This window comes from Meriones unguiculatus, chromosome 2 (genome assembly GCF_030254825.1).
Source record: "Meriones unguiculatus strain TT.TT164.6M chromosome 2, Bangor_MerUng_6.1, whole genome shotgun sequence".
NCBI lineage: Eukaryota > Metazoa > Chordata > Mammalia > Rodentia > Muridae > Meriones > Meriones unguiculatus.
This window is the reverse complement of record NC_083350.1, coordinates 52,779,321-52,805,473: the sequence shown is the minus strand read 5'-3', so window position 1 is coordinate 52,805,473 and position 26,153 is coordinate 52,779,321. Positions and strand designations below refer to the sequence as shown.

Here is a 26,153-nt window from a genome sequence, read left to right as displayed (position 1 = left end):
TGTGTGTATGCAAACCAGAAGAGGGCACCAGATCTCACTGTAGATGGTTTAGAGCCACCATACGGTTGCTAGGAATTGAATTCAGGACCTTCTGAGAACAGTCAATGCTCTTAACTTCAGAGCCATCTCTTCAGCCCTCTTGTTTTGTTTTGTGAGACAGGGTCTCATTATGTAGCCCATGCTAGCCTCAAACTCGCAGAGATCTATCTGCCTCTGCCTCTCAAATACTAGAAATTAAAGGTGTAGACTACCACGCCTGGCCCAATCTCTTTTTAAATACGAATTATTCTCAAGGATGCTTTAGAAAATGATTATTTTTAATCATGTGTTTGTCTCTGTGTGGGTATATGAGTGCAGGTGCCTGTGGAAGCCAGAGGCCTCTGACCCCAAATCCCCCTGGAGCTGGAGTTATAGGCACTGTAAGCCACCTACCATGGGTGCAAGGGAACTGATCTCCTGCAAGAACAAACAGTACATACTTTTAACATCTCTTCAAACCTTTTTTTTTTTAAAGATTTATTTATTTATTAAGTATACAATGTGTATTTGCATGCACACCAGAAGAGAGCACCAGATTTCATTTTAGATGGTTGTGAGCCACCATGTGGTTGCTGGGAATTGAACTCATAACGTCTGGAAGAGCAGCCAATGCTCTTAACCTCTGAGCCATCTCTCCAGCCCCTCTTCAAACCTTTAAGCATACCTTTATAGCAATAATTTAAAAACAGACGAACAAACAAAAAACAACTAACTAAGGCACAGGGACCTCCAAAAGTCTGGACCTGAAGAATGAGGAGATTTTGGACAAAGCTGCCTGCTATGATTCTCCATGTCTTCAGCTTTACCTCCACCACTGGTCATCTGGCCCCGAGTTCCATTCCTCACCCTTCAAAGAGAATCCGATTCTTTCCCCTCTTCACGCCTTCCCAGATTGCCCTGGTTCAGAGCTGTGGTTGCAGGGCTTGGGCTCCTCTCATAGACTCCATGATTATATGCGACAAAACGAAGAACAGTAGCTCATGATTGGGGGCTCCCTACGTACCAGGTGTGCATAGTACAAAGCGTTGTGGATGGCCTGATGCCTTAGCATAGAGTGTAGTCGTCCAAACCCCAATGAAGCCGACTCTGTGTTTCCCATGTTGTGTACATAAGTGAACTCAAAGTGCAGAGGGGTGAGGCGGCCAGGAATCGGTAGAATTCGGACTCAGTTGCAGTGGATGCTTCGGAGCCAGCGCCTGTAAGCAGCCTCTTCCAGCTGCTGAGCTCGTGCTGTGGGTGAAGTCACGGCTCTGAGGAGGGGCGGAGGGGGTGCAGCCATGTGCTCAACATATGCAGTCCAGATGCACCGTGCAGGAAGGAAGGCAAACAGGCCTGCTTCGAGAACCCTCCGGCTGTTTCCTGAGGGCTCTTTTAGGGTGTGGCAAGAGAAAGACTCAATTTTCCATCTAAAGTTGACCAACACATGCTCTCCTTGACGTATGCTAGTAAAGAAGCTTTTTCTTTCTTTCTTGGTTTTAATCTGGAATTTCCTGATGGTATCTGCGAGGTAAGTCATGTCCTCTCCCACTCCCCTGCCTTTGGTGACACAGCTACTACTAAACAGTGAACCTTAGAACAGTTGGACATGCTTTCCTTGGCTCTCCAGACACCCCAGCAGTCCCCCCCCCCCCGCCCAGTCCCTATAAGTAGTAGCAGCACTCTAGCTGGCAGTGAGGATTTCTGTACAACACAGAACTCCAGGACCAGTCAATTCAGATGACAACCAGAGGGTCCTAATTAACCAAGGTTAGGCAGCAGCTGATGTTTCCAGGCTGCGGGAGGAAGCGATCCAACAGAATTGGGTGGTTTATTTCTTTCCTGCGTTTCCCCCATCACCGCTCTTGTCTAGACCCTTTACACATCAAATCTGGGCTGTCAAAACAGTCTCCTGACTAATTTCCCTGCCTGCTGGTTTTCCCTCGCCGGTCCTCCACACCTGGTCAGCTCTGTCTTCTCAAAGCACTGCCTTAAATCTGCGGCTGAGCTGGCCCAGCTGAATTAACTCAGCATTTGAGTCTGTCCTGGTTCGCCCTGGCCTACCTTCCACTCCACATCCCACACCGCACGTACTGTAGATGGAGCTGAATCATTTCAGATTCCTCTGTGAATGCTGCTTCCTCCAGCCCCTGCTTGAAAAGCTCCCCGCCCCTCCCCCTCTGCTTCTGTCAGATCCCTGTGTTCTCATTCAGTCTCCTACCCATTCAGCAGCCGTTACCTTGTGCCTATGGGCCAAGCACTGTGCTAGGTCAAGACCCAGTCCTTTGCCTCACAGAGATTATACAGACAGATAAGTATACAACTGAGGTGATTGCTTGGTTTTTGTTCTTATTTATTCTTTCTTTTTTCTTTTTTCAAGACAGGGTTTCTTTATGTAGCACTGGCTGTCCTGGAACTCGCTCTGTGGAGTTCCAGGCTGGCCACCTGCCTCTGCCTCCCTGAATGCTGGGATTAAAAGTGTGCACCACCACCTTCTGGCTTATTTTTTTTAATTTAGATTTATTTTTTGTACTTTTTTTTTTTTTTTGTTTCTGTTTCTGTTTTTTGAGATAGGGTTTCTCTGTGTAGACTTGGGTGTCCTGGACTCACTTTGTAGACCAAGCTGGACTCAAACTCACAGTGATCCGCCCGCCGCTGCCTCCCTGAGTGCTGGGATTCCAGGCGTGCCCCACCGCACCGGGCTTCTTTATTATACTTCCATGTGAGTGACTGTTTCACCTGCATGTGTGTGTTCGCACCACGTGTGTAGCTGATCCCACAGAGGTCCGAACTGGGAGCCATACCCCGTGAAACTAGAGTTCCAGGGGGTTTTGAGCCCCTATGTGGGAATCAAACTGTGTCCTCTGCAAGAGCAACAGGTGCTCTTAACCGCTGACCATCTCTCCAGCCCTGGTTCCTTTGAGGCACCTCAAAGGAGTAGCCTCCAAATCACTATGTAGCTTAAGATGACATTGAACTCAATGATCTTTTTACCTCTACCAACTGAGTGCTGGGATTACAGGCATGTAGCACCATGCCTGGCTAGTTACTGAACCTCACAGCAGGATTGCCTATTTTTTTCTTGGGGCACATAAGGCAGGTTGGGATAGGCTTCTTGGAAGAAGGATGTTGAAGCCTACAAGATGAAATGCTGTTAGTCTTTTGAAAGGCAGATAGTATGAACCGGCTAAGTAAGGATGGGCTGGGCATTTGGGTTTTAACTGTAGGCTAAACAGGACAGGCTCCCAAACCAAGCCCCCCACTCCCCATCCCCCACCCCCATCTTCAAGGAATGTCTCTGGCTGGTCCTGTTGACCTGGAGAAGACAGGTAAGAGAATATATCAGGACAGTGGAGACCGTGGGGAGGAAAAACAGACAATCACTGTTCCCTACCTCCTCTCATTCAGGGACTGCCTCCCTCCTCCCTAGCTCCCAGGCTTTTCTAAGAAACACATTCAGGCAGTTGGTTGCCAGGGCAACCCCAGAAGGCAGTCACAGTCCAAAAACAGATGCTGAAGCCCCCCTACCTGGAGCCTCAGTGCTTGGCTCTGATAGGTAGGTGGCCAGTTCCCACTGGAAAGCAACCGAGCAGGGCCAAGATGTTCAGGTGGGTCTGGGTGGAGGGTGAGGGAGACAGTGTCCTGAGAAAAGAGCTGACCCACAGACTGGCACGAGGCATCTTAATCCACACAAATACTCAATTCTTCATATGAGCAACATGTCCTTGTTTTTCCGAGACACAGACTAATTTATTTCAGGCCTCGGGCTTAGTAAAGTGCGAGTGACAACCTGCAGCATGCATGTGGCTCCGCAGTGCTAATGAGGCTGTAGACGCGGTGGGTCTCTCTGGCTTGCGGTTTTTCTGCTCTGTTGAGGTTGTCTGCCAGGAACTGTCTTCTTCCTGAGCTGGCACCTGAGATCTGGGCGAAAGGATACTAATTGGAGGACAAGGCAGAAAGCTCAAGCTCCATAAAGAGATGCTCCGAGTCACTGGAGTGTACGGGGCTTACCTGGGCTCGCCATTTCCTTCTGCCTCTGTTCCGCCTGCTCCAATTACCCACTGCTCCCCATAGCCAAGAAAGCTGCGCTGCTCGCAGTCAGAACACAGGCTTCCAGTTCTCTTTCTACGGCTCAGGCAATTTATTCAAGTACCCCGAGCCTATTTCTTCACTAGTGAGATGGATCAGTACCATCTGCCCCAAGTAATCACGGGGTTATTGTTAAATGCCGTGCGAGATTATTTATTTTGTTTTCAATTTTGTATCATTTCGTACAGGGTCTCCTGTACCCCAGCTGGCCTTCACTCCCCATATAGCTAAAGATGACCTTGAAGTTCTGATCCTCCTCCAGCCTCCACCTCCCAATTCTGAGATTACAGGCTATGCCCAGTCGTCCCCCCCCCCCAAAAAAAAAAAACCCACAAGATTTCTCTGTGTAGCCTTGGCTGTCCTGAACTCACTTTGTAGACCAGGCTGGCCTCGAACTCAAAGAGATCCACCTGCCTCTGCCTCCCTGAGTGCTGGGATTACAGACGTGCGCCACTGCACCTAGTTGCTATGCCCAGTTTTTACGTGTTGAGGCTAGACGGCTTTGTGCATGCTAAACAAGAGCTCTACCAAGTCAGCCATATCCCTGGCCCTATTTTGTCTTGCTTTGTTTTGAGATAGTGTCACACCACACATCAAAGCCTGGTTTCAACTCATAGCAGTCTTTCTGCCTCAGCCTCTCAGTGCCCCAGGATGATTGATGGGACACCATGCCCACACCGGGCAGTATCTGAGGGGGTACTTTATAAAATGTGAGTAGTGAAGAGGAGAGGACAGGGGGGAGGAAGAAAAGGGGGAAGAAGCCACCGACACTGTTATTGAGTGGTTATGCTCCTCTTTATGCACGGGAGCTCTTGTTAAGGAAGGCGCCATGGGTTTTACTCAGATCCTCCCGGTCCCCTGAGGCAGTGCTCTGTGTATCTTCTGGTGAAATCCTTGGCAGCTGTCAATCTTGTGGATCCTCGATTTCCTGGACCAGTTTATACAGCTTAGTAACCATTATCTCATAAGTTCAAGCTCTCTGCTCCCAAACAGACTGTAAACCTCAGGAGAGGGAGTACTTTTAGTTGCTGTCCCCAGGATACTGAACACAGGGGCTGGAGAGATGGCTCAGTGGTTATCAGTACTCGATGCTCTTCCAGAGGATCTGGCTTTGATTCCAGATTCCCAGTACCTGCGTGGCCACTGACAATAGCTGTAACTCCAGCTCCAGAGCCTCCAATGTCCCCTTCTGGCTTCTGCAGGCACTACACATACAGGTTACACGGACACACATTCAGACAAAAGCCATATGCATAAATAAAATGAAAAAAAAAAAAAAAACATTAAGATACTGAGCACATGAGCTGCTAATTGAAAACCCGAGGTTGGCTGGCAAGACACATAACTCTGATGACCTGAGTTTAATACCTGTAATTCATGTAAAGGCTGAAGGAAAAAAGTGACTCCCCAAAGCTGTCCTCTGACTTCCATACCTGCATTGTGGCACATGCACACACAGTAATGCCTAAAAAAATAATAATAGTCATTTTTAAAGGAAAGAAAACCTAAGGTTGGAAATGTCTAGCTACAAGTTATTACACAGATTAGGAATGTCCTATGCTTTTCTTTGTTTTATTTGACTCACTGTCTCATATACCTCAGGCTGCACTCAAACTGGCTAGGTAGTCCAGGATGACCTTGAGTGAATAAATGATTTATAAATTATTTTGTATGTGTGTGTAAGGTGCAAAAGTCAGAGAATAATTTAGGGGTTCAAAATCATCAGGCTTGCAGGGAAAGTGATTTTACCCAGTGAGCCATTTTGCTAGCCCAACTTTGAACTTCTTTTTTGTTTGGTTTTTCAAGACAGGGTTTCTCTGTGTATCCTTGGCTGTCCTAGACTCACTCTGTAGACCAGGCTGGCCTTGAACTCACAACAATATGCCTCTCTCTGCCCCCCAGAATGCTAGGATTATAGCTATGCACCACCATACCTGGCCCAACCTTGAACTTTTAATCCTCCTGCCTGCCAAGTGCTGGGACTATAAGCATGTGATGCCATGTCTATTTTACATGGTGCTGGGACAGGCACTCCACTAACCAAGCTCCTTATACTCTCAGCCCAAGAATACCTACACTTTCCAAAGCAAAGCCCTGGGTGGGAACTGAATTAGTCCTCTTGGTCTTTGTCAGGAGCCAAGAAGCAATCTGTTCAACTCAGGTTGCTAATCAGCTAGCAGTTAGGATCACTGACTGGTCTCCCAGAGGACCCAAGTTTACTAGGTACCTAGCACCCACGTGGTGGGTTATAGTACTCGGTAACTCCAGTTCCAGGGGATTTGATGCCTTCTTTCCAATCATCCCCATCATGCTCTCTTTTAAATCTTTTAACTCCTCTATAGCCTTTCCTGTACTTATGCTTGTCACGTGATTTCCATTGGGAGAATTCAAGCAAGGCAGATTGTAGCGAAGGAGATGGGTGGGGTTTATTACAAGGTAAGGGGGGGCGCTGTGAAGGTGAGAGTGGCCCGTGGCAAAACAGATCGCTATGGTAGAAAACACCGTCCAGGGTGAGAGCAGCAGGGATCAGGGAGACCGTTGAGCCGACCTACATTTTCAGGAAGGATTCATACTGTTTGTATTATTCATCTTGTTATTGTTGCTTTCCTTTTGTTTTGTGGTTTGCGGTATCACTGTGTAGCCCTGGCATGAAACTCAGTATGTATACCACACTAAACCTGAACTCACAGAGATCCACCTGCTTTTGCCTTCTGGATACTGGTATTAAAAATATGTGCTTGCCATGCCTTACTTTATACCATTTCTTAAAATCTGGGACAGGCAGCTTCTTGAGGGATGTGTTCCTGTCTACGTGATTGACAGGCCCATTTGGATTATTTCTCAGGGGAATGGTATACCCTTGTTCTTTACAAGAAAGCTTCTGGCTAGATAGTAATCTTATGATTTGATGTTTCTGGTGGTTTAGAGACAATCCTGATCTCTCCCTGGTGTTCTGTTTTGTTTTTAGATTTGTGTATGTGTGTGTAGTGTATTATGTTGTATGCACATATTCATGAGTATACATATGTGTGCAGGTACATATAAAAGCCAGAGGTTGACATCAGGTGTTTGGTTTTTTGCTTTTTTTTTTTTTTTTTTTCAATGCAGGGTTTGTTTCTCTGTGTAGCCCTGGCTGTCCTGGAACTCACTCTGTAGACCAGGCTGGCCTCAGACTCACAGAGATCCACCTGCCTATGCCTGCTCAGTGCTGGGATCAAAGGCGTGTGCCACCACTGCCCAGTGACATTGGGTGTTTTGTCACTTGCTCTCCACATTCTTGTTTGGAATAGGAACCATCCCAAAGCCAGACCTCACCGATTTGGCGAGACTAGCAGGCCAGCAAGCCTCAAGGGTCCTGTCTTTGCTTTTCTAGTGCTGGGGTTACAGGCATGCACTGCTTCTCACAGCCTTTTTCTGTAGCTGAGTGTAGAATTTCGGTCCTGGGGCTGGAGAGACGGCTCAGTTGTTAAGAGCATTGTCTTCTCTTCCAGAGGTCCCGAGTTCAATTCCCAGCAACCACATACATGGTGGTGGCTCATAACCATCTGTAATGAGATCTGGTGCCCTCTTCTGGAATGCAAGTGTACATGTAGATAGAACACTCATATATATATATATATATATATATATATATATATATATAATAAATCTTTAAAAAATAAATACAATGTTTACATAAAAAAAAGAATTTGGGTTCTTATGCTTGAATGGCCTGTACTTTGCCAACTGAGCCACCTTCTCAGTATCCCCCTCCCTTCTGGCTCTTTTGAGGCAAGGTCTCATATAGTCCAGATTGGCCTCCAACTCACTATGTGGCTGGAGATGACCTTGATCCTCGCCAGGGACTCTGGAATTACAGAGGCCCATACACACCATGCCAGCCTCAGTTTTGGGTTTCAGCTGCGGATTATGAGATAGTAGTTCATCCTCCATGACTCAGTGCTGCTCGTATCTGACCTAGCACCTCACCAAATGTGCGCAGGTAAGGACCTGAGCTCCTTTCTCACCATTCAGATCTCACCCAGGGAGCTCTCACTCTGGTGTTTTCACAGTTTAGAGGCTGCCGCTGTAAAGGCTTTGCTTGCCTGGCACCTTATCAGTCAAGTTTTAGCTAGGCTTACAAGTGTTTCCTGATCCCCTAATTTAAACACCTTCCTTAGGGCAAAACCACAAACTACACACAAACCGCTTTTGTATGAATTTCTCTGGAAGAATACACAAAAAATTAACACTTATACACATTGGGGGGGAAAATTGATATCTGTAGATATAGGGCCTAGGGAAAGATTTCTCTTTTCTATTTAATTGCTAATGTAGACATATATTATTCATTCAAAAATTAAGAGGCAGGTACGATGGTAGATTTCTGCAATCCCAAAACTTGGGAGATAGAGGCAGAGGAGTGATCGTTCCAGGTCATTCTTGGCTATATACCAGGTTTAAGGCCAGCCTGGGCTATACGAAACTGTCAAAAGACATGGTTTTTTTTTTCACTTTCTTTTTTTTTTTTTTTTTTTATTCAGGAACCTTGAACAATCATCTGACCCTGGGGAAAGCCAGCCCACAGCTTAAATAGCCTCTGGGTAGCCAACCCAGGCGTGCCACGTGGGCAATGCAGATAGGTCCACATACATGGAAGCAAGCCAGATCCTCAGCCTTAGCCAAATGTGGAATTGTTCGTGACAGAGAGCACTCACCATCGGGAAGGTGGAAGGCGGAAACCAGCTCCATCTTTAAGGCACAGCATTCCGAAAGACATGGTTTTTGTTTGTTTGGTTTGGGGGGGGTTGTTTTGTTTTTTTGTTTTGTTTGTGTTTTTGGTTTTTTGATTTTTCAAGACAGGGTTTCTCTGTGTAACAGCCCTGGTTGTCCTGGACTTTGTAAACCAGGCTGGACTTCAACTCATGAAGATCTGCCTGCCTCTGCCTCCCGAGTGCTGAGATTAAAGGCAGGAGCCACCACGCTCAGCTAAAAGCCATGTTTTGACAGTTTAGAAATTAACGTAGGAGATAAGAAAACATAAAAGCGCTTGCTATGGAAGCCTGACAGCCTGAGTTCAAGCCCTGGATCCCATAGTCAAAGGAGAGAACTGACTCCTAAAAGTTGTCCTCTGAATTCTAGATGCATGTGCCTACACACACACGCACACAGGCAAGTTAAAACACAGCTAGTGATATGGCTTTCTGGGTAAAGGTGTCTGCTTCCAAGTATGATAATCTGAGACCTGCTCTGTGTGTGGAAGGGGAGAACTCACTCCTGAAATTTGTCTCCTGGCTGCCATGTGTATGCATACTCCTCCTCACTCCCACAAACACACACATTAAACAAATGCATCTGGCTTCCCAGGGTACCAGACACACATGTGGTACACATACACATATATAAGCAAAACACTCGTATATACAGAAATGCTTCAAAAATAATTTAAAATACAAATAAAAAGACGGCACACCTTTAATGCCAGCATTCGGGAGGCACAAGCCAGTGGATCTCTGTGAGTGCGAGGCCAGCCTCATCAACAGAGTGAGTTCCAGGACACTCAGTGATATGTTGAGAAACCCTATCTAAAAACAAACAACAACAACAAAAAAAAAACAACAAAAAAACCCCCCAAAAAAACAGAGGTGGGGGTGCAGAGGAAGACGGCAAAATGGCTCAGTGGATACAGCATTTGATCATTTGATGTACAAAGCTGCCAATCCGAGTTCAGTCCCTGGATGCACAGAGGGGTGAAAGGAGAGAACCAAATCCACAAAGTTATCCTCTGACCATGGCACACTTATGCTTGTTCTCTCTCTTTTTCACACACACACACACACACACACAGAGAAATAATAGTAACAATAATACTTTTAAAAAAAGGGAGTGAAAACCCGCTCGTACACACTAAGCATTTTTTGCTTACATCATGAATTCTGTTTACAGAGCAGGTGCAACTGGTAGAACCAGGCATGGGCTGGTCCAGGCTTGTAATGACAACACTCAGGAGGCAGAGGCAGGAAGATCACCTTAAGTTTGAGGCTAGCCTGGACTAATAAGTGAATCCCAGGCTCTCCAGGGCTATATAAGAGAAAAAGGGGGGAAAAAAAAGGTGGTTAGCTGGCTTGGAGCATTGCTCCTAGTTTGCACGATCCACGCTCTGTTGTCCTGTCATTTCATCTGAGATTCACCCCGGTACTGATTATTGCTCTGTTTCCTCCCTGCAAAATGCAAGCTCCAGGAGGACAAGGTTTTCTGTCTTGTTGGAACCACATCCCTACATCTGGAATGGTTTCTGGCCCAGCAAGATTCAGTGAGTGCTTGTGGAATAAACATTTTGAATGAATTGTCTTTGGGCTAACAAGAAGAGCGGCTCCCTGTGGAGGAAACTAAATTGAGAGAAGCCTTTGGTGGCAGCCCCTCCGGGAGAAGAACCTCCGGTTGGACTTCTTTAAGGAAGTTCTTGCTACCAGGAGCTGCTTATCCCCGCTTCCCAAAAGCAGACGGGAAACTGACTACTGCTCCTCTGGGACACGTTCAAAAAGGATTTGCCTTTTTTTTTTTTTTTTTTTAGTTGTTTTTTTTTTTCTTTCCCCCAAGTATTCTAACACTGAGCTACATCCCAAACTCTATTTTCAGTTTCAGATGAAGAGAACAAACACACACACTCAGCCTGGCCTAGGTGAGACCTCTTTAAGTCTGGGCAAACAACTCAGTTTGCGTATTGAATCTTGCAGACTGGCAGTCTCCTAGCCTGAGGTAATGAGAGACTGTCCTGCCAGAACCTGTGGATAACAGCTGAGACCCAGGAAAGGGGAGGAGCTGGGGAAGGGGAGGAGCTGGGGAATGGGGAGGAGCCAGAGGAAGGGGGAGGAGAGTGTTTGGCGCGGTCCAACTTGGGCAGCACATCCCTCTGGACAAACGACCTGCAGCACTATATGCTTATTCATTTTAAAAAATGTTTCTGAATCAGCACATTCTTTGGGTGTGCAGAGCTGGGCTTTTTGCAGCCGTGCAACACACTAGCAAAAAGTGTGAGGTCCTAAAGAAGAAACGCCCTAGATGACTGCCTGCACAGAACAAGGCACAGGCCCACCCTGTTGAAGATGAGTGGGAACCCCAGAGGCTCCCCACATTTTCTCCCCTGGGCGAAGTCAACAGATAGACTTCTACCTCCCAACGCCATATGACCAGCAGCTGCCGATTCAGAGAAAGCTGAGGGCCTTCCCTGTCCCCGGCGAGGAAAGGGTAAGGTCCCTGGGGTGAATTCACTTGTCCGTCCTGTGGTCCTGATCAGATTATATGAACTCTCCGAACCACAAGCTTTCTCAGCCTCCTGTCAACGGTGCCTTTAAATGGAAAGAAAGTACTTCAAGCTCACGGTCTAGTGTAGAGGCCTGACTGAGAGGACGGAGGAAGGCGGTGCAGTTGGCCAGCCGCGACCAGCAGAGATGGGGTCCGCCTTGACTAGCTACTTGCAGCTGGGCCCATAGTCTCATGCAGCCACCCTAAGGTAGAATAACGTCCTTGTGACAGTGCTTGAACTCACGGTCCTTCCGCCTTAGCTTCTAACTGTTAGAGTTACAACCACCTCACCCAGGCTTTCGTTCTCCCAGAGCTTGCGCCATCTGAGAGACTAGTCCTTCCTTTTTCATTCACGCAGTGAGACTTCAGCCTCAAACAAACTCAGGACCTGTCTGCTAGCAGCTGAGCCCGAGGCGAGCAGGGCCACCCTTTTTTTTAGCCCCTGACCAGAATTTTTTTTTCTTGTGCTTTCTAGAGTCTGCTGCTGGGAAGCGCCCCAGGACCCTCCTTACAAGGGCTGCCTCCCAGGGCTGGCTCAGTGTTAGGGTGCTATCCAGGTGTTTCCTATTAGAGAGTGCCGGGCGTGATAGAATCCAGGCACTCAAGACTCCCGTCCTCCTTTGCTGCTCTAAACCAAAAGGCTGAGAAGTGACTCAGCATTCTCCTGCACTGCCAGAATGCCAAGCACCAGGTGATGTTCTCTGGCGGCCCAACAGGAGGAAAAGAGAGATCAGAGGAGGGAGACCTGGGTCATGTGTTGCTTTTATTTACAAGTGTGTGTGTGTGTGTGTGTGTGTGTGCACTCCAGGCATGAGTGTGGTCAAAGGACACCTTGAGGAAACTGGGTCTTTCCCTTCCACCTGGCACGCTCTGAGGATGAAATTCAGGTTGTTAAGTCTTGTCAGCAGGTACCCTGCTAGGGCAGTCAGGGATTTCCTCCCAGAGCGGTCTTGCTGGGTCGTCCCTCCCAGCTCTAGATGTGTGTGTGTGTGTCCCTGTGGGAGATGCACCTGTCTGTGTACACACCAGTGCTGTGGGAACGTGGCATGGTCAGTAAGTCCTCTACAGGGTGTGTAAGAGGTCAGAATTTGTCTAGTCTGGTCTCCCCCGGCACTGTCCCTGAAGGGGGAGCTGTAACTCAGGCTGGAGGCTACCCAGCTGCACTCCCCACCCCCAACACCAGCATCTCTGTCACAACAAGCAGCTTTGGCAGAAAGGGAGGGAGCGTGGGTGCTGCAGAGAGAAAAACACCCTCAAGTTTCAGTGAAATGGCAGGAGAGATGCCAGCACTCGGAGCCGGCGCCTTCTGCTTCTCACAGAGCCTCGGGGCCAGGATATATACCATGGTTTCCATTCCTTCCTTCCCCTCTCCCTCCCTGCCACACCCTCACTGTGATTCAGGAAAGGGAAGCCTACAGTGAAGAGAGAGGGGGAATAAGACTATTTTTGCTATTTTTGAGAGCTCTGCCTGCTTTGGGAAAAAGTGTGTGTGTGTGTGTGTGTGTGTGTGTGTGTGTGTGTGTATGAGGGAGAGTGAGTGTGTGGGGAGTGTTGTTATACATGAATGCCTGTGAATGTGTGAACGTGAGTATATCTGTGTGAAAAGAAATGTGAGTGTGTTAGGGAGTTGACTGAGTGTGCTCTGGAGACAGTGAAAATAGAGGGCGAGTAGACGAGAAAGAAGCAAATACACTGTTGGTTAGATACCTGCCTTGGATAATCCATATATGTGTGCTTGAAATTTGACTATATTTGTAGAAGAGGTCGGCCATTACTCTTTGAGACAGGGTTTCTCTGTGTATTCCTGGCTATTCTGGAACTGTAGACCAGGCTAGCCTTGAACTCACAGAGATCCAGAGATCCGCCTGCCTCTGCCTCCTGAGTGCTGGGATTAAAGCCATGTGCCTCCACTGCCCAGCTAGGCCATTATTCTACTTTATGCAGTCCTGAAATAAGGATGTGTAAAACAATAGCTGGGCTCAGTGGTACACACCTGTAATCCAAGCACTCGGGAAGGCTAAGGCGGGCAGATCTCTGTGAGTTCGAGGCCAGCCTAGTCTACAGAGTGATTCCAGGACAGCCAAGGCTACACAGAGAAACCCTGTCTCAAAAAACAGAAACAAAACAAAACAAAGGTGTGAAACAAAATGCTTCAAGACAGAAATTTTTCACCTGGCACTTCTGAAATGATGGAATTTCACTGGGCAGCGGTTCCTTGTCTGTAAGGCAGAAGCTTAAAGCTCAGAATAGCTTGATGATCATGTCACTTAAATGAGGGCTGGGGTTTATCTTAGTTCTTAGTTCTATTTGTTTACAAAATATTTGAGTTTGTAAACAGAACCCCAAGGGGAAGATTCATCCCACTCAAGAAATGGAGCTCTTTTTCACCTTTTTGAAGTATCTATTTGAACTCCAACAGAATGGTAATTATAAATCACTTCCGTCTAGCAATTCATTAAAGCAAGTCCTAGAGGCAATACGTGCAGAAAACGGGAAGACTTTCTTTCTACTGAAAAGCCTACAATGAAATTGAAGTTTATCTGACTTACTAGGTTCACATATGATCATCATAACTCCTAGGACTTAGTGAATGCTTATCATAAGCCAGGCATTGACTTACAGACTGCATATGTGGCCTCACCTGGTGGTGCACATCTTTAACCCCGGCACCTAGGAGGCATAGGCACGCAGCTCTCTATGAATTCAAGACCGCTGAGGCAACATGGTGAGACACTGTCTGGAAAAGAAGGGTAGGGGGAGGAGGAGGAGTGGGACACTGACCACCTCAGATGTGAAAAAGCTCAGAAGGTGTGATGTTTCTGGACTCCCCCTGGAAGGAGGAAGTGGGGATAGGGGATGGGAAACAGCCGAGGAGGGAGTGCAGAGCCAGATGAGCAATTTCATTACTTTATTGCTTTGACTCTTTGAAATAGGAACTAGCGTGTGAAGGTAGGGAGGGTGCCTGGGAATAAATTAGAGAAAACAGAAACCATCTCTGCCTGCTGAGGGGCCGATGTCCAGCCCGCCCCTCCCCTCTTCTGGATTCAGTGCCTTTCTAGAGCTAAATGGCAGAGCTGAAAGAGGTTTTTGTGCAGGGCCTGTGCTGGAGCTTGATAGCTCAAGGCTATTTTAGTCACAAGAAAAGAGGCCTAGATGTTGGAGACCAGGGCCAGGCCTCTAGTATCTGAAGGTTGGTTTTGTTTTGGTCTTGTAGGATCTATTTCATTGTTGGCACTGGATTTGGCTGTAAAATTAATAAGAGCCCAAGATATGGTGATATAGACTGTAGTCTGTCCACTTGGAAAACTGAGGCAGGAAGATGGCAAGTATAACCACACAGTGAGACTTCGACTCAGAAAAGCCAAGGAAAAACAAAACAAAAAAGCTGAAGTGAGATCTGCTAAGAATCATCTTTTCTCTTTTATTAAATGGGATCTCAAACTTGTATGTTCCCTAGGCTGCTCTTGAACTCCAGAATTCATGCCTCAGCTGTCCATCATAGCTGGATTTATAAGCAGATGCCACTAGGCCTGACAGGAAGACTTTCTGAGAAAGATTATAAGGTGCCAAGATACTTACAAAGTGACTCCTGGGGACTGACTTGATGGCGCTTCTAAAGGGGAGAAGTCACAGTTTGGTGGGCTAACCTGGGTCTCCCGCCTTCTGGATGAATCTGGGAGCAGCTTTATCCTTGTAGTGCAAAAACTGTGTGGCCTGGAACCCTTTCTCTAACGGACCATTCACTGTTTCTACCCACATGACCGCTGCCCTCCAACCCCCTGATCTTCTCATCTTCCTTCTGGCTCTTGGTCCATTTCTCCTCCAGATATTTTGGTGTCTCTCTGTTTCTCATATGCTGTTCCTTCACCTCTGAGTGAAGGAACATTTCAAAGGAGAGAAAAGAACAGGCCTTTCTCGCCTTATTAAGATAGATCTTATCCAGGGAGCATGGGTTTACCAGCCATGACTGAGGGCACAGTCTAGTCCCACCTGTCACACTTCCTTCGTTAAGATGGGAGAGAGGGGAGATTTCCAGGCCTTAACAGATGTGCGATTCAAGCCGGTCATGGTGGCACTCATCTACATAGAATACATAATAAATTTTGGCTGTGTCTGGTGTTGAACACCTTTAATCCCAGCACTCAGGGAGACAGAGGCAGATGGATTGCTGTGAGTTTGGAGGCCAGCCTGGTGTACAAAGCAAGGCCAGGACAGCCAAGGCTACACTGAGAAACCCTGTCTAGAAAAACAAAAACAAACAAACAAAAAACAGATTTGGGATTCAAACTAAGCATAATATTGCATGCCTGTAATTAGCTAAAAGTAGGAGAGCCACGAATTCAAGGCTAGCTTCTGCTACACAGGGAGGTCAAGGCCAGCTCAGGCTACCTAAGGTTCTGTCTCAAAGCCAGGCATGGTTTGCATGACTTTAATACCAGCACTTGGGAGACAGAGACAGGTGGATCTCTGTGAATTCCAGGCCAGCTTGGTCTACAGAGTGAATTCCAGGACAGCCAGGACTATGTAGAGAGACCCTATATCAAAAAACAAACAAACAAACCTGCCTCAAAAAACAAACACAAAAGCAGAGAAAAAGAGAAAGAGGAATCAAGATTCATCAGTCCCCATGCTAGTGCTAAATAAGGGCCACTCTTGGTAACAGATGGCCAACATTTCAGGACTTCACAGGCCCAGGAGCCCCGGGCTCTTCTTCTGAGTGAGGAAGGATATCACTTTTACAGATGGATTCACAGGTCTGACAGGAAAAACTGCTCAAACAGGAATAGGCCTTCTCTGAAGAGGAGCCTCCAACTCTGTATTCAGGAGATGAATGAATGTGGTCAGCAGCTTTTATCCAAAGGAGGCTTACATTCAGTGCTTCTGTGGCCCGGGCACAAACAACTTAGCTGCAGATTTGTTTGAAGGATCATCATTCGCCAGTCGCAGGCCTGCTCCAGGGAATTAGCACCCGAGCTAAACTACAGCTCCTGCTCATAGCTGAGGGCTGGTGGTCTGAATTAGTTACTGGTCTGACCGCTGCAGCCAGATACAGCAAAGCATACAAGGTGGGCAGACAGGACAGCAGGAGTGAGAAGCAGCCGCTTACACTCATCCACAGCCAGGGAGCAGTGAGATGAGCACAGGTGCTCAGCTCGCTCTCTCCTTTCACTCAGCTGGAACCCCAGCTACAGAAATGGTATCCCACATTCATGGTGGAGCTTCCCAGATCAACTATCCTAATCTAGAAAATTCCTCATAGATATATGTCTTAGTTAGGGTTTCTGTTGTTGTGAAGAGACACCATGACCACGCCACGACATGATAAAGGAAAACACTTAATTGGGGCTGATTTACATCATGGCAGGAAGCATGGCAGCATGCAGGCAGACATGGTGCTGGAAAAGGAGCAGAGAGTTGTACATCTCGTTCCAAAGGAAGCAGAAGGGGACTGTGTCCAGCACTAGGTGTAGCTTGAGTATATATGTCCTCAAAGCCCACCTCCACGGTGACACACTTTCTCCAAGAAGGCCACACGTACTCCAATAAGGTCACACCACTTGAGAGTTCCACTCCCAATGGCCAAGCATCCAAACATATGAGTCTATGGGGGCCATTCCTGTTCAAACTACCAAGATATCCTTAGTGGGTTTTCTTCATGTTGATTCTGAATTCCGTCAGGTTGACAACGAAGATTAATTTGTATAGGGCTAAGCAAACACAGGAATTGCCATGCGGAACTGCTGTGGTCGAATGAGAAGGCTCATATGTATGAACATTTGATCTGCAGGTGTCTGGACTGTTCGGGAAGGAGTAAAGGGCCTTGTTGAAGGAGCTGTGTCACTACGGGCAGGTTTTGAGATTCTGCAGACTCACTTGATTCTCTTTCCCTCTGTCTAGTGGTCATGGATCAAGATGTGAGCTCTCAGCTGTTTCTTAGCGCTGACGTCATGGACTGAAGCCCTCCAAAACCTTCAACCAAATTAAACACTTTCTTTTCCTAAGTTGCTCTGGTTGTAGTGTTTTATCAAGGCAATAGAAGGTAACTAACCCGGGGACCGAGAGACTTTTCTCATTATGATGTGGCAGCTTGCTCAAGAGGCAGGATAGAAATGAAATCCAGAGGCTGAAAAAGCGGTGGTCTCAGGAGAGAGCGAAACATGAAAGCAATTGCAATCCAGTGTTATCAGTGCACGCACAAAGCTACAAAGAACTGAGACAGGGAATGGTTTGAGCAGAGGTAAGAAGAATCTAGCGGAAGTGCCTGGAAAGAGGACTTGAGAGGCTGGTGGGTTAAAAACCTTTGCTGCCAAATCTCTGGGACCTGCATGATGGAAGGAGAGAATTGGCTCCCTGAAAGCTGTCCTTTGGCTTCTATTTGTACACTATAGCGCACACACACACTCACTCACTCACTGGGAAGGCCAAGCCTACAGTAGACTCTTAGGAAGGCAGAGTGAGGGGCAGTGGCTGACCGATGAACTGTCAAAGATGGGAAAGCTTTTCCAGGGACCTGTGGGCTGAGAGGACGCTCACCCTGGCCTCTGCTCTGCTTCTCTTTTCTCTTCTTCCCCCTGCCCCACATTTCCTTTGCATGTCAGGCCAGAACATCCTCACAGGCTGCTGCTCTAATTACTTTATCCCATTTTAATTCTGCTGAGTTAGGAGCCTGTGAACTCAAGAGGAAATTCATGCAAAATACGGGACAAATTGAATGTTCTGGCATTTTAGAATCAAGTGTGACCCTGTCTGCCCCCTTCATCTTTCCTTCCTCTCAGCTTGGAAACTCTGGGGGTGAATGTGCTGTGAGGAAGAAAGATAGAATTGATGGGTAAGATGTTGGGTTTGATTGAATAACTTGAGCATTTCTGAAGGGAACAGAGGACAGAGTAGAACTTTCCAGTCTGTATGGGGTGGTGTCAGAGGCTCTATCAGACCCTTTTTGGAATTGTTAGAATCCATTTCTACAACTCTGAAGTACTGTTTGTGGATCATAATGTTTCCTCATCTGTCAGAATATTTTCAAAATGAGAACTGGGGAGGCCAAAGCAGGAAGATTGTGAGTTCAAGGTCAGTCTGAACTATAGTGAAACTCCATCTCAAAGCAAATAAAAAAACATTTACAAAGATGGAATACTTCCTTATTCCAGTCTGTGTGTGGGGTAGGTAAGTGAGAGGCTGAGGCAGGAGGATCCAGAATTCAAGGCCTACTTTAGTATAGAGTGAGTACAGAATCAGCCTGGGCAACTTAGTGAGACCCTGGCCTAAACTGAAAACCTTAGAGGTAGTGGTGAGCTCCTAGGATGCAGCTCAGCTTGCCAGGCATGCCCAAGGCTCTGGGTTCAACCCAGTCCACAAAAACAAAACAATAATAGCTGAACAGTAAAATGACATTTTTAATGAATCCATGAAAATACTGTAATCAGTCATTATATGTTAATGTAAGGAACTCATTTTGATGAAAAAAAAAATACTGTTTTCTAAAGAAATAAACCCAGGTTGGGTGTGAGGGTGCACGCCTTTCGCCTCTGCACTCGGGAGGCAGAGTCAGGCAGATCTGTGAATTCAAGGTCAGGCTGGTCTACAGAGTGAGTTCCAGGACAGTCAGGACAAATGAGATAGACCCTGTCTCAGAAGAATAAAACAAACTCAACATAGCATTTTACTTCTTTTTTTAAAAATTAAAGGTTTATTTTGTTTTGTGTATGGATGCTTTTCTCCCATGTGTGTGCCTGAAGACGTCAGAGGAGGCCTTTGGATCCCTTTGAACCCGCGAGTCACCATGGAAGGTCTGGGAACTGAACCTGGCTCCTCTCTGAGCCATCTCTTCAACTGCTCCTACCACACACACCCTCAACTCACATGTTTTTTTGAGACAGGGTCTCATTATATTCCTTGCCTGGCCTGGAACTTGCTGTATAGACCAAGAACACTAGATTCTAAATCTTATTTACTTACTATGAGTTTGTGTTTGCATCTGAGTCTGTGCGTGGGTGTGGCTTCAAGTGAGTACATGCCAAGTCAGGCCGTTTGGAAGTCAGGCCGACTACTAGGAATCGGACCGTCAGGTGTAAATGGTGTGTTCTTTGTCAGCCTGACACAAACTAGGCTCCTGGGAAGGTGGGTGAGAGATTTCCTCCATCCGACTGGCCTATGGGTATGTCCGTGGGCATTTCTTGATTTCTAATTAATGGAGAAGGCTCTGGTCCACTGTGGGAGCTGTGCAGATGGACCTGGACTGTGTAAGAAAGGTTGCTGGAGGCTGGAAAGGTAGCTGGAGGCTTAGGGCCTAAAAGCACTCTGCTCTTGCAGAGGACCTAGGCTCAGTTCCCATCATCCCCACAGCAGCTAACAACTTCCTGTAACTCTAATTCAGGGGATCTGAGGCTGTCTTCTGCTACCCATGTGGGTACTGTACATGTGAACAAAACATACACACTATATATATAATAAAAATAAACATAAATATTACATATACAAAAAATAAAAATAAATGAATCTTTAAAAAAAGAGAGGTAGTTGACCATGAGCCTGGAAGAGAGCCAGTCAGCAGCACCACTCCACGGCCTCTGCTGCAGCGCCTGCTCCGGCTTTCCTCGGTGATGGGCTGTAACCTGTAAGTCAAGTGAACCCCTTTCTTCCCCATGTTTGTTTTGGTCGGTATTTTATCACAGCAACAGAGAGCAAACTAGGATGAGTGACAAGCACTTTTACCCGCTTAATTTAATATGTGAATGTTTTTAATCGAAATAGGATTACATCACTTCCCTGCCTCTTTCCTTCCTCCTGCCCCTTCCAGTTACTCTCTCCACCGCTCTCAAGTTGATAGCATCTTTTTCTTTGATCATATTTGTTACATACGTATGCACACACAAGCATATAAAAATAGAACCTTCCGAGTCTGTTTTGGTTGTTTGTGTATATGTAGTTTCAAGACTGACAACTCTGAATTGGATGGCAGATAGGAGCCTCGTCCTTAGGAGGGTCTGTTTTCCTCCCACAGTCAGTAGTTGCCTATAGTTCCTCGTCTAGGGGTGGTAACCTCAAATTGTTTTTTCCTCCTTCCACGTTAGCATGTCCATTGATATTGCCAGTGTTCTGATCTTGTTTTCTCAGCCATTTCTAGAAGAAACTGTTTCACAGTATACTTTTTGTTATTCCAGCTCTTAGAATCTTTCTACATCCTCTTCCAGCATGTTCTCTGAGCCAGGAGCTGTGATGTAGATGTGTCCATTGGGCTGGGCTCCCAGGATCCATTGATCTCTGCAGTGTCTTTAGTTGTGGTTTCTACACAGTAGTTTTTCTTTCTTTCTTTCTTTCTTTCTTTCTTTCTTTCTTTCTTTCTTTCTTTCTTTCTTTCTTCCCTCCCTCCCTCCCTCCCTCCCTCCCTCCCTCCCTCCCTCCTTCCTTCCTTCCTTCCTTCCTTCCTTCCTTCTTCTTCCTTCTTCCTCCTCCTCCTCCTTCTTCTTTCGAGATAGGATGTCTCTGTATGTAACAAGCCCTGGCTGTCCTGGCTGGTTTTTGTTTTGTTTTTAAGACAAGGTCTTTCTACATAGCTCTGGCTATCCTGGAACTCACAGAGATCTGCCTACTTCTGCCTCCCTAGTGCTGGGATTAAAGGTGTGTGCTACCATGCCAAAAATCCCACATAGTAGTTTCTCAAAGATCATTTGCAATATGGAATCTAGAGCCCCATCAAGTAATTCCCATCAATTACATTAAAATGTACTGGTTTATCTTAGACTTTGAAGAGACTTTGTGACATTGTACATTGGACATGTAGAAAGCACAAGCCTACTAAATATGCAGATCTTCGAAATGTTGGTGCATTTCATTATATAGTTACTTTAAAGATCACATTCATTAAATCACCATCAATCTCATAAGAGAAGTCTTTAAGTATTGGGAAGCATTCAAGTTCATGGTGGCAGACGCAAGTGTTCCAAAATTCTAATTTCTCATATGAAAGCTTGAATTTTTATTATTGGCAACAAACACTGACAGTTGTTTTCCTTGAAGTGGCAGGCTTACTTTGTTCATTTTTGGGAAACTATCTGCCAAATCTGAATAATTGAAGTTTGTGTCTCAGTCATTCTTTCAAGTAAAATGGCACTTCATGAAAAAAAGCGAGGCTACTTCAGCTTGAGATGGTAATGGACGCAGAAGTGTCATGGCTGGAGAAGGTAGCTACACTCAGGAGGCTTCCCGTTCTGTCAGAGGGTGCAGAAGATATATTCAGGCAGGGGACTTAGTAGCATCTTTTTTTTTACCGTTTTATCGTGGATATTCCTAAGTGAGCGTAGATAGTGAAGAGTCTTCCCCGTGACTCCTGGGGCCCTCCACCGCTCCTTAGGTCTGTTTCTATATATAGGCTGTTTCGCCTGCAGTGACTATTCTGCCACCATTGCAAGCATTGTATAGTGCTAAGAAAATGGTTCCAATCTTGTCTTACTTAGGGTTTTTGTTTCTGTGACAAAACACCATGACCAAAAAGCAAGTTGGGGAAGAAAGGGTTTGTTCTGCTTACATTTCCACAGCACTGTTCATCATTGAAAGGACGGTTATACATAGTCAGGTTCATCACTGAAGGAAGTCAGGTCAGGAACTCAAGCAGGGCTGAACCTGGAGGCAGGAGCTGATGCAGAGACCATGTAGGAGTGCTGCTTGCTGGCCTGCTTCTCCATCCCTCGTTCAGTCTGCTTTCTGATAGAGCTCAGGACCACCAGCCCAGGGATGGCACCTGCCAACCGCTGTTGGCTGAGCCCTCCACCGCCAATCACTAAGTAAGGAAATGCCTGACAGCTGGATCTTTGGAGGGATCTTCTCAACAAGGTTCCCTCCTTTCAGGCAACTCTAGTTTGTGTCTCAAGTTGACCATGACTAGCCAGAAGAAACCTCATGTACTCCCGAGAGGCTCACAGTGGTTCTCTGGTGTTCTGTATTAGGGACTTTTCCAATTGCTCTGACAACTATTTAATAAGCAACTGAAGGTAGGAAGGGCCTGTTCCGGCTCAGTTTGAGGGTCCAGATCATCATGGAAGGGAAGCAACAATGACAGGAACACGGGACTCTTTTCTTCTTACTTTCTATTCTCTCCTTAGATAAACATCTACTGCCTTTAAGCTACTCATGAGCAGATAAGCCACACAGTTCACATCTTCAGCTCCGGCCTCTCCCTGGAATTCTCAACCACGTGTCAAGCTGCCAACTCATTTTTGTCACCTGGATGTTTCAGAGGCACCTCAAAGGCAACGTGTGTAAGAGTTGACCTCCAGTCTCCCATCTAGTTCTACACTGCTATCAATGATTCTTCCTCACTCCAAATCCAATTACATCAAGTCCCATAAATGTTAGTTCCTAAATATCTCTTCAATCTGTACCTTTTCCTCTCTGTATCACCACTGCTACTCATTGTTATCTATTGTTCTATTACCACAGTGTCCCCTTCAGAGTGGAAAGAGTAATCCTTTATAAATACAGGTCAAAATCTTGTTTAAACTCTTCAACAATTTCCCGTTACTCTCAGGATAAGGATCAATATTTGACACAGTCTGGCTCTCCAACGTAGGTCAAATTCTGGGGTCGGGGGCTGGAGAGATGGCTTAGCAGTTAAGAGCACTAGCTGCTCTTCCAGATGACCTGGGTTTGATTCCCAACAGCCACAAGGTAGCTCAGAACCATATGTGATTCCAGTTCCTAAAGGTCCAAAGCTCTCTTCTGACCTCCATGAGTGATAGGCATGCACAAACATACATGAAGGCAAACACCAATATACATAAAATAATAATGATGAAACGCTCTGAGTCTGAGGACTAGGGAGACAGCTCAGTGGTACAGGGCCTGACTGATACTTTCTCTCAGTTTTGTAAAAGAAAGAACTGAAGTCATACCCTTCTCTTTTTGTATACTCATCATGGTTTGCATATATGAATATATATATTCATATATATATATTCATATATGCAACGAATATATTACTGTTAGGTAATATAGACTATAGTACTGTTAGAGAGGCTTAGGGAGAGGACAGTTATACGTAGCCAAGAAAGGAGGGTGTGTTGGCTGGGTGTGTTAGCACACACCTTTAATGCCAGCTTTTGGGAAGCAGGCTAATCTCTGGGATTTCAGGGCCAGCCTGGTATACCTTGAGATCCAGGACTACAGAATAAAATCATGTCTTGAAAATCAGACAAGAAGAAAGACAGGTAGGTGGGTGTGGCTTCTCAAGAGAGTTGCATGTAAGTGTATCTATCTATCTATCTATCTTTTTTTTTTTTTTTTTTTTTTAGGTAGGCAGTGGTGACTCACACCTTTAATCCCAGTACTCTGGAGGCAGAGGCAAATTAATGAGTTCAAGGTTAGCCTGGTATACAAAGGGAGTTCCAGGACAGCTAGGGCTACATAGAGGAACCCTGTCTCAAAAAAACCAAAAATGGGTAAGTATGTTTGCTTTTAAATTCTTTGTGTGTGCACACAATGTGTATGTGACACGTGTGTGGAGGTGAGAGAACCACTTTATGAAGCTCTCACCTTCCACCTTTATATGGTTTGGGGGGATTGAACTCAGGTTGCCAGTCATGACAGATGCATTTACCTGCTGAGCCTTTTCACCACATGCACTGAAATGTCTCAACAAAGCTATATATAGATGGTTTGGGCGGTTTCCGAAGTTACATTGTTCAAAGCACTTAAGAGGTTAAGTAAGGGCCATTGTGTAAGTGGAACGGCTCCAAGGGGAAAGGCTTCCTCTATGAACATGTCACAGCTCTGAAGGGAAAAGCTTCCCTAAGGGCGATGTTGCAGCTCCGATGAAGGGGGATACTGACAGCTGGGAGCCGAGGAATACCAAACATCACACCACACAAGCCTCACACAAGACATTTATTGGGGAGGGCAGGACTGCCTGTGCTCAGGTGAGAAGCAGCAGGGAAGGCAGCAGAAGGAGGACTTTATGTAGGTTTTTTTGGGGGGTGAAGGGGGTGGAGGTTTCTAGGCCTGGGATTGGTTGAGTTTTTGTGGCCTGCTCTTGGGGCAGGCTCAGGGATTGGTGGGATTCTGTGGTTTGATTCGGAGGCAAGTCAGGGATTGGTGGGTTTTCCGGCTCAGAGATTGATGGGATTCATTTTCTTGGCCCTGATTGTGGGCCTGTGGTCAAGTCAGGGTAAGGGTATTCTTTCTTTGGCCCTTTTACCCAACACGTTGAGATGATGGCTGAGTGGGTGAAGGGCTTGCCACCATGCCTGATAGTCTTGAGTTCTGAGTTCAAGCCCCAGAATCCACATGGTGGAAGAGAGAACCAACTCCACCGCAAAATATGTGCTCCCCAGCCCCAATACATGGAAACATTTTTCTTTTCCTTTTTTCTTTTGTTTTTTTTCTGGAGACAGGGTTTCTCTGTATAGCCCTGGAACTTTCTCTGTATAGCAGGTTAGACTTGAACTCAAGAGATCTGCCTGACTCTGCCTCCCAAACACTGGGGTTAAAGGCATGTGCCCTAACCAAAAAAAAAAAAAAAAAAAAAAAATTAAGATTAAATAAAAATGATTTAAAAAATAGTAGAGTTTGATTAATGTTTAATAAAATTTATAAATTCCGTGAAAACAGAAACGGCTATACAGTGCGTGTGTGCAGTGTCTTGTTTTGCTGTTGTTGTTGTGTGTGTATGTGTGTTTAAGCAATACCCTGTTTTAAGATCTGGCTGACCTAGTACTCACTCATGTATCCCGGGCATGCCTCAAAATTTGAGTAATCCTACTGTCTCAACCTCCCAAGATCCGGAATTATAGGCATGAACCACTATTATGTAACAGAACTTCTTGGGGAAAGACTACACACCTCTAGGGAGCCATTAGAAACCAAAGTATGGATACCACCAAAATCCAGTTGGGTGGATCAATCAGTTTTATTGGTTACTCACAGGAATATGGGTGTAGGGTTACAGGGGCAGAAATGACTCAAAGGCGGCTGAGTCCCCAAAGCCCACCCCAGCACGGCGATAGCTCACAAAAGCTAGGAACCCGGAGCACGCTGCACAGCTTGCAGACTGCTCAACAGGTTGGAGAATGCCCTTTCCAAGTGATTCCATTGGTCCAAACTTCTCCAGGCAGCTCTCCTGGTTTCTGTTTTTTTCCAGGCATCTAGTCTGGTCACCATGTCTTTGCAGCTTTTATTGCTTACTCTGGTAGGGAGAGCCCTAGTGAATCTGGTCAGTTTCAGGAACTTCCTGAAGTTATTTTGACTTTGTTTGTAAGGAGATTTCTCTAGAATGAAATATTTCCATTGCAAAGGAAACTTACAGAATAGCCACCATGCCATGATAATAAATATTGTTGAGTCAACAGTTGGATGAGGCCCGGTATGGCTCCTGTGAGCGTGGATTAATGGCTAGAAATAACTCTTCTGCCCCAGGCTCCCAAGGTGAGGGAAGACCTATTTTTATTTTTATTGTGTCATAGCATTTCAAAGAAAAATTCTGTCTTGTCTCAGGCATTTCATCAAAGTGTCCTCCTAAGCAGGGGACACATTTGTCTTCCTTTTGACACAGGAAACCTTTTGTACCCTATCACTCATTCTGCCAATTGCTCTTGAAGAAGTTTAGTTAGAAGCACTGGCCTTTCACGATCACAAGAGAGAAGATGTCATCCTTCTCTCTCATAGATGCTTGGCTTGAAGACCCATTTTAGCAAGAGAGAAGAAAATATGTCTTAAGAAATCAGAAAATGAGCCAGGCAAGGTGGCACATGCCTGTAATCCCAGCACTCTGGAAG

At 46.1% G+C, this 26,153-nt stretch overlaps 1 long non-coding RNA gene across 1 annotated transcript; it reads right to left on the bottom strand.

Annotated features, from left to right (window-relative positions):
• Positions 1 to 1,804: 1,804 nt before the first annotated feature.
• LOC132652138 (uncharacterized) lies at positions 1,805 to 4,151 on the bottom strand. Its single transcript, XR_009589621.1, has 3 exons — positions 4,027 to 4,151; positions 3,544 to 3,936; positions 1,805 to 3,331 (listed from the first exon to the last, which is right to left on the bottom strand). It is a non-coding gene; the product is annotated as an uncharacterized LOC132652138 (long non-coding RNA).
• Positions 4,152 to 26,153: the final 22,002 nt, after the last annotated feature.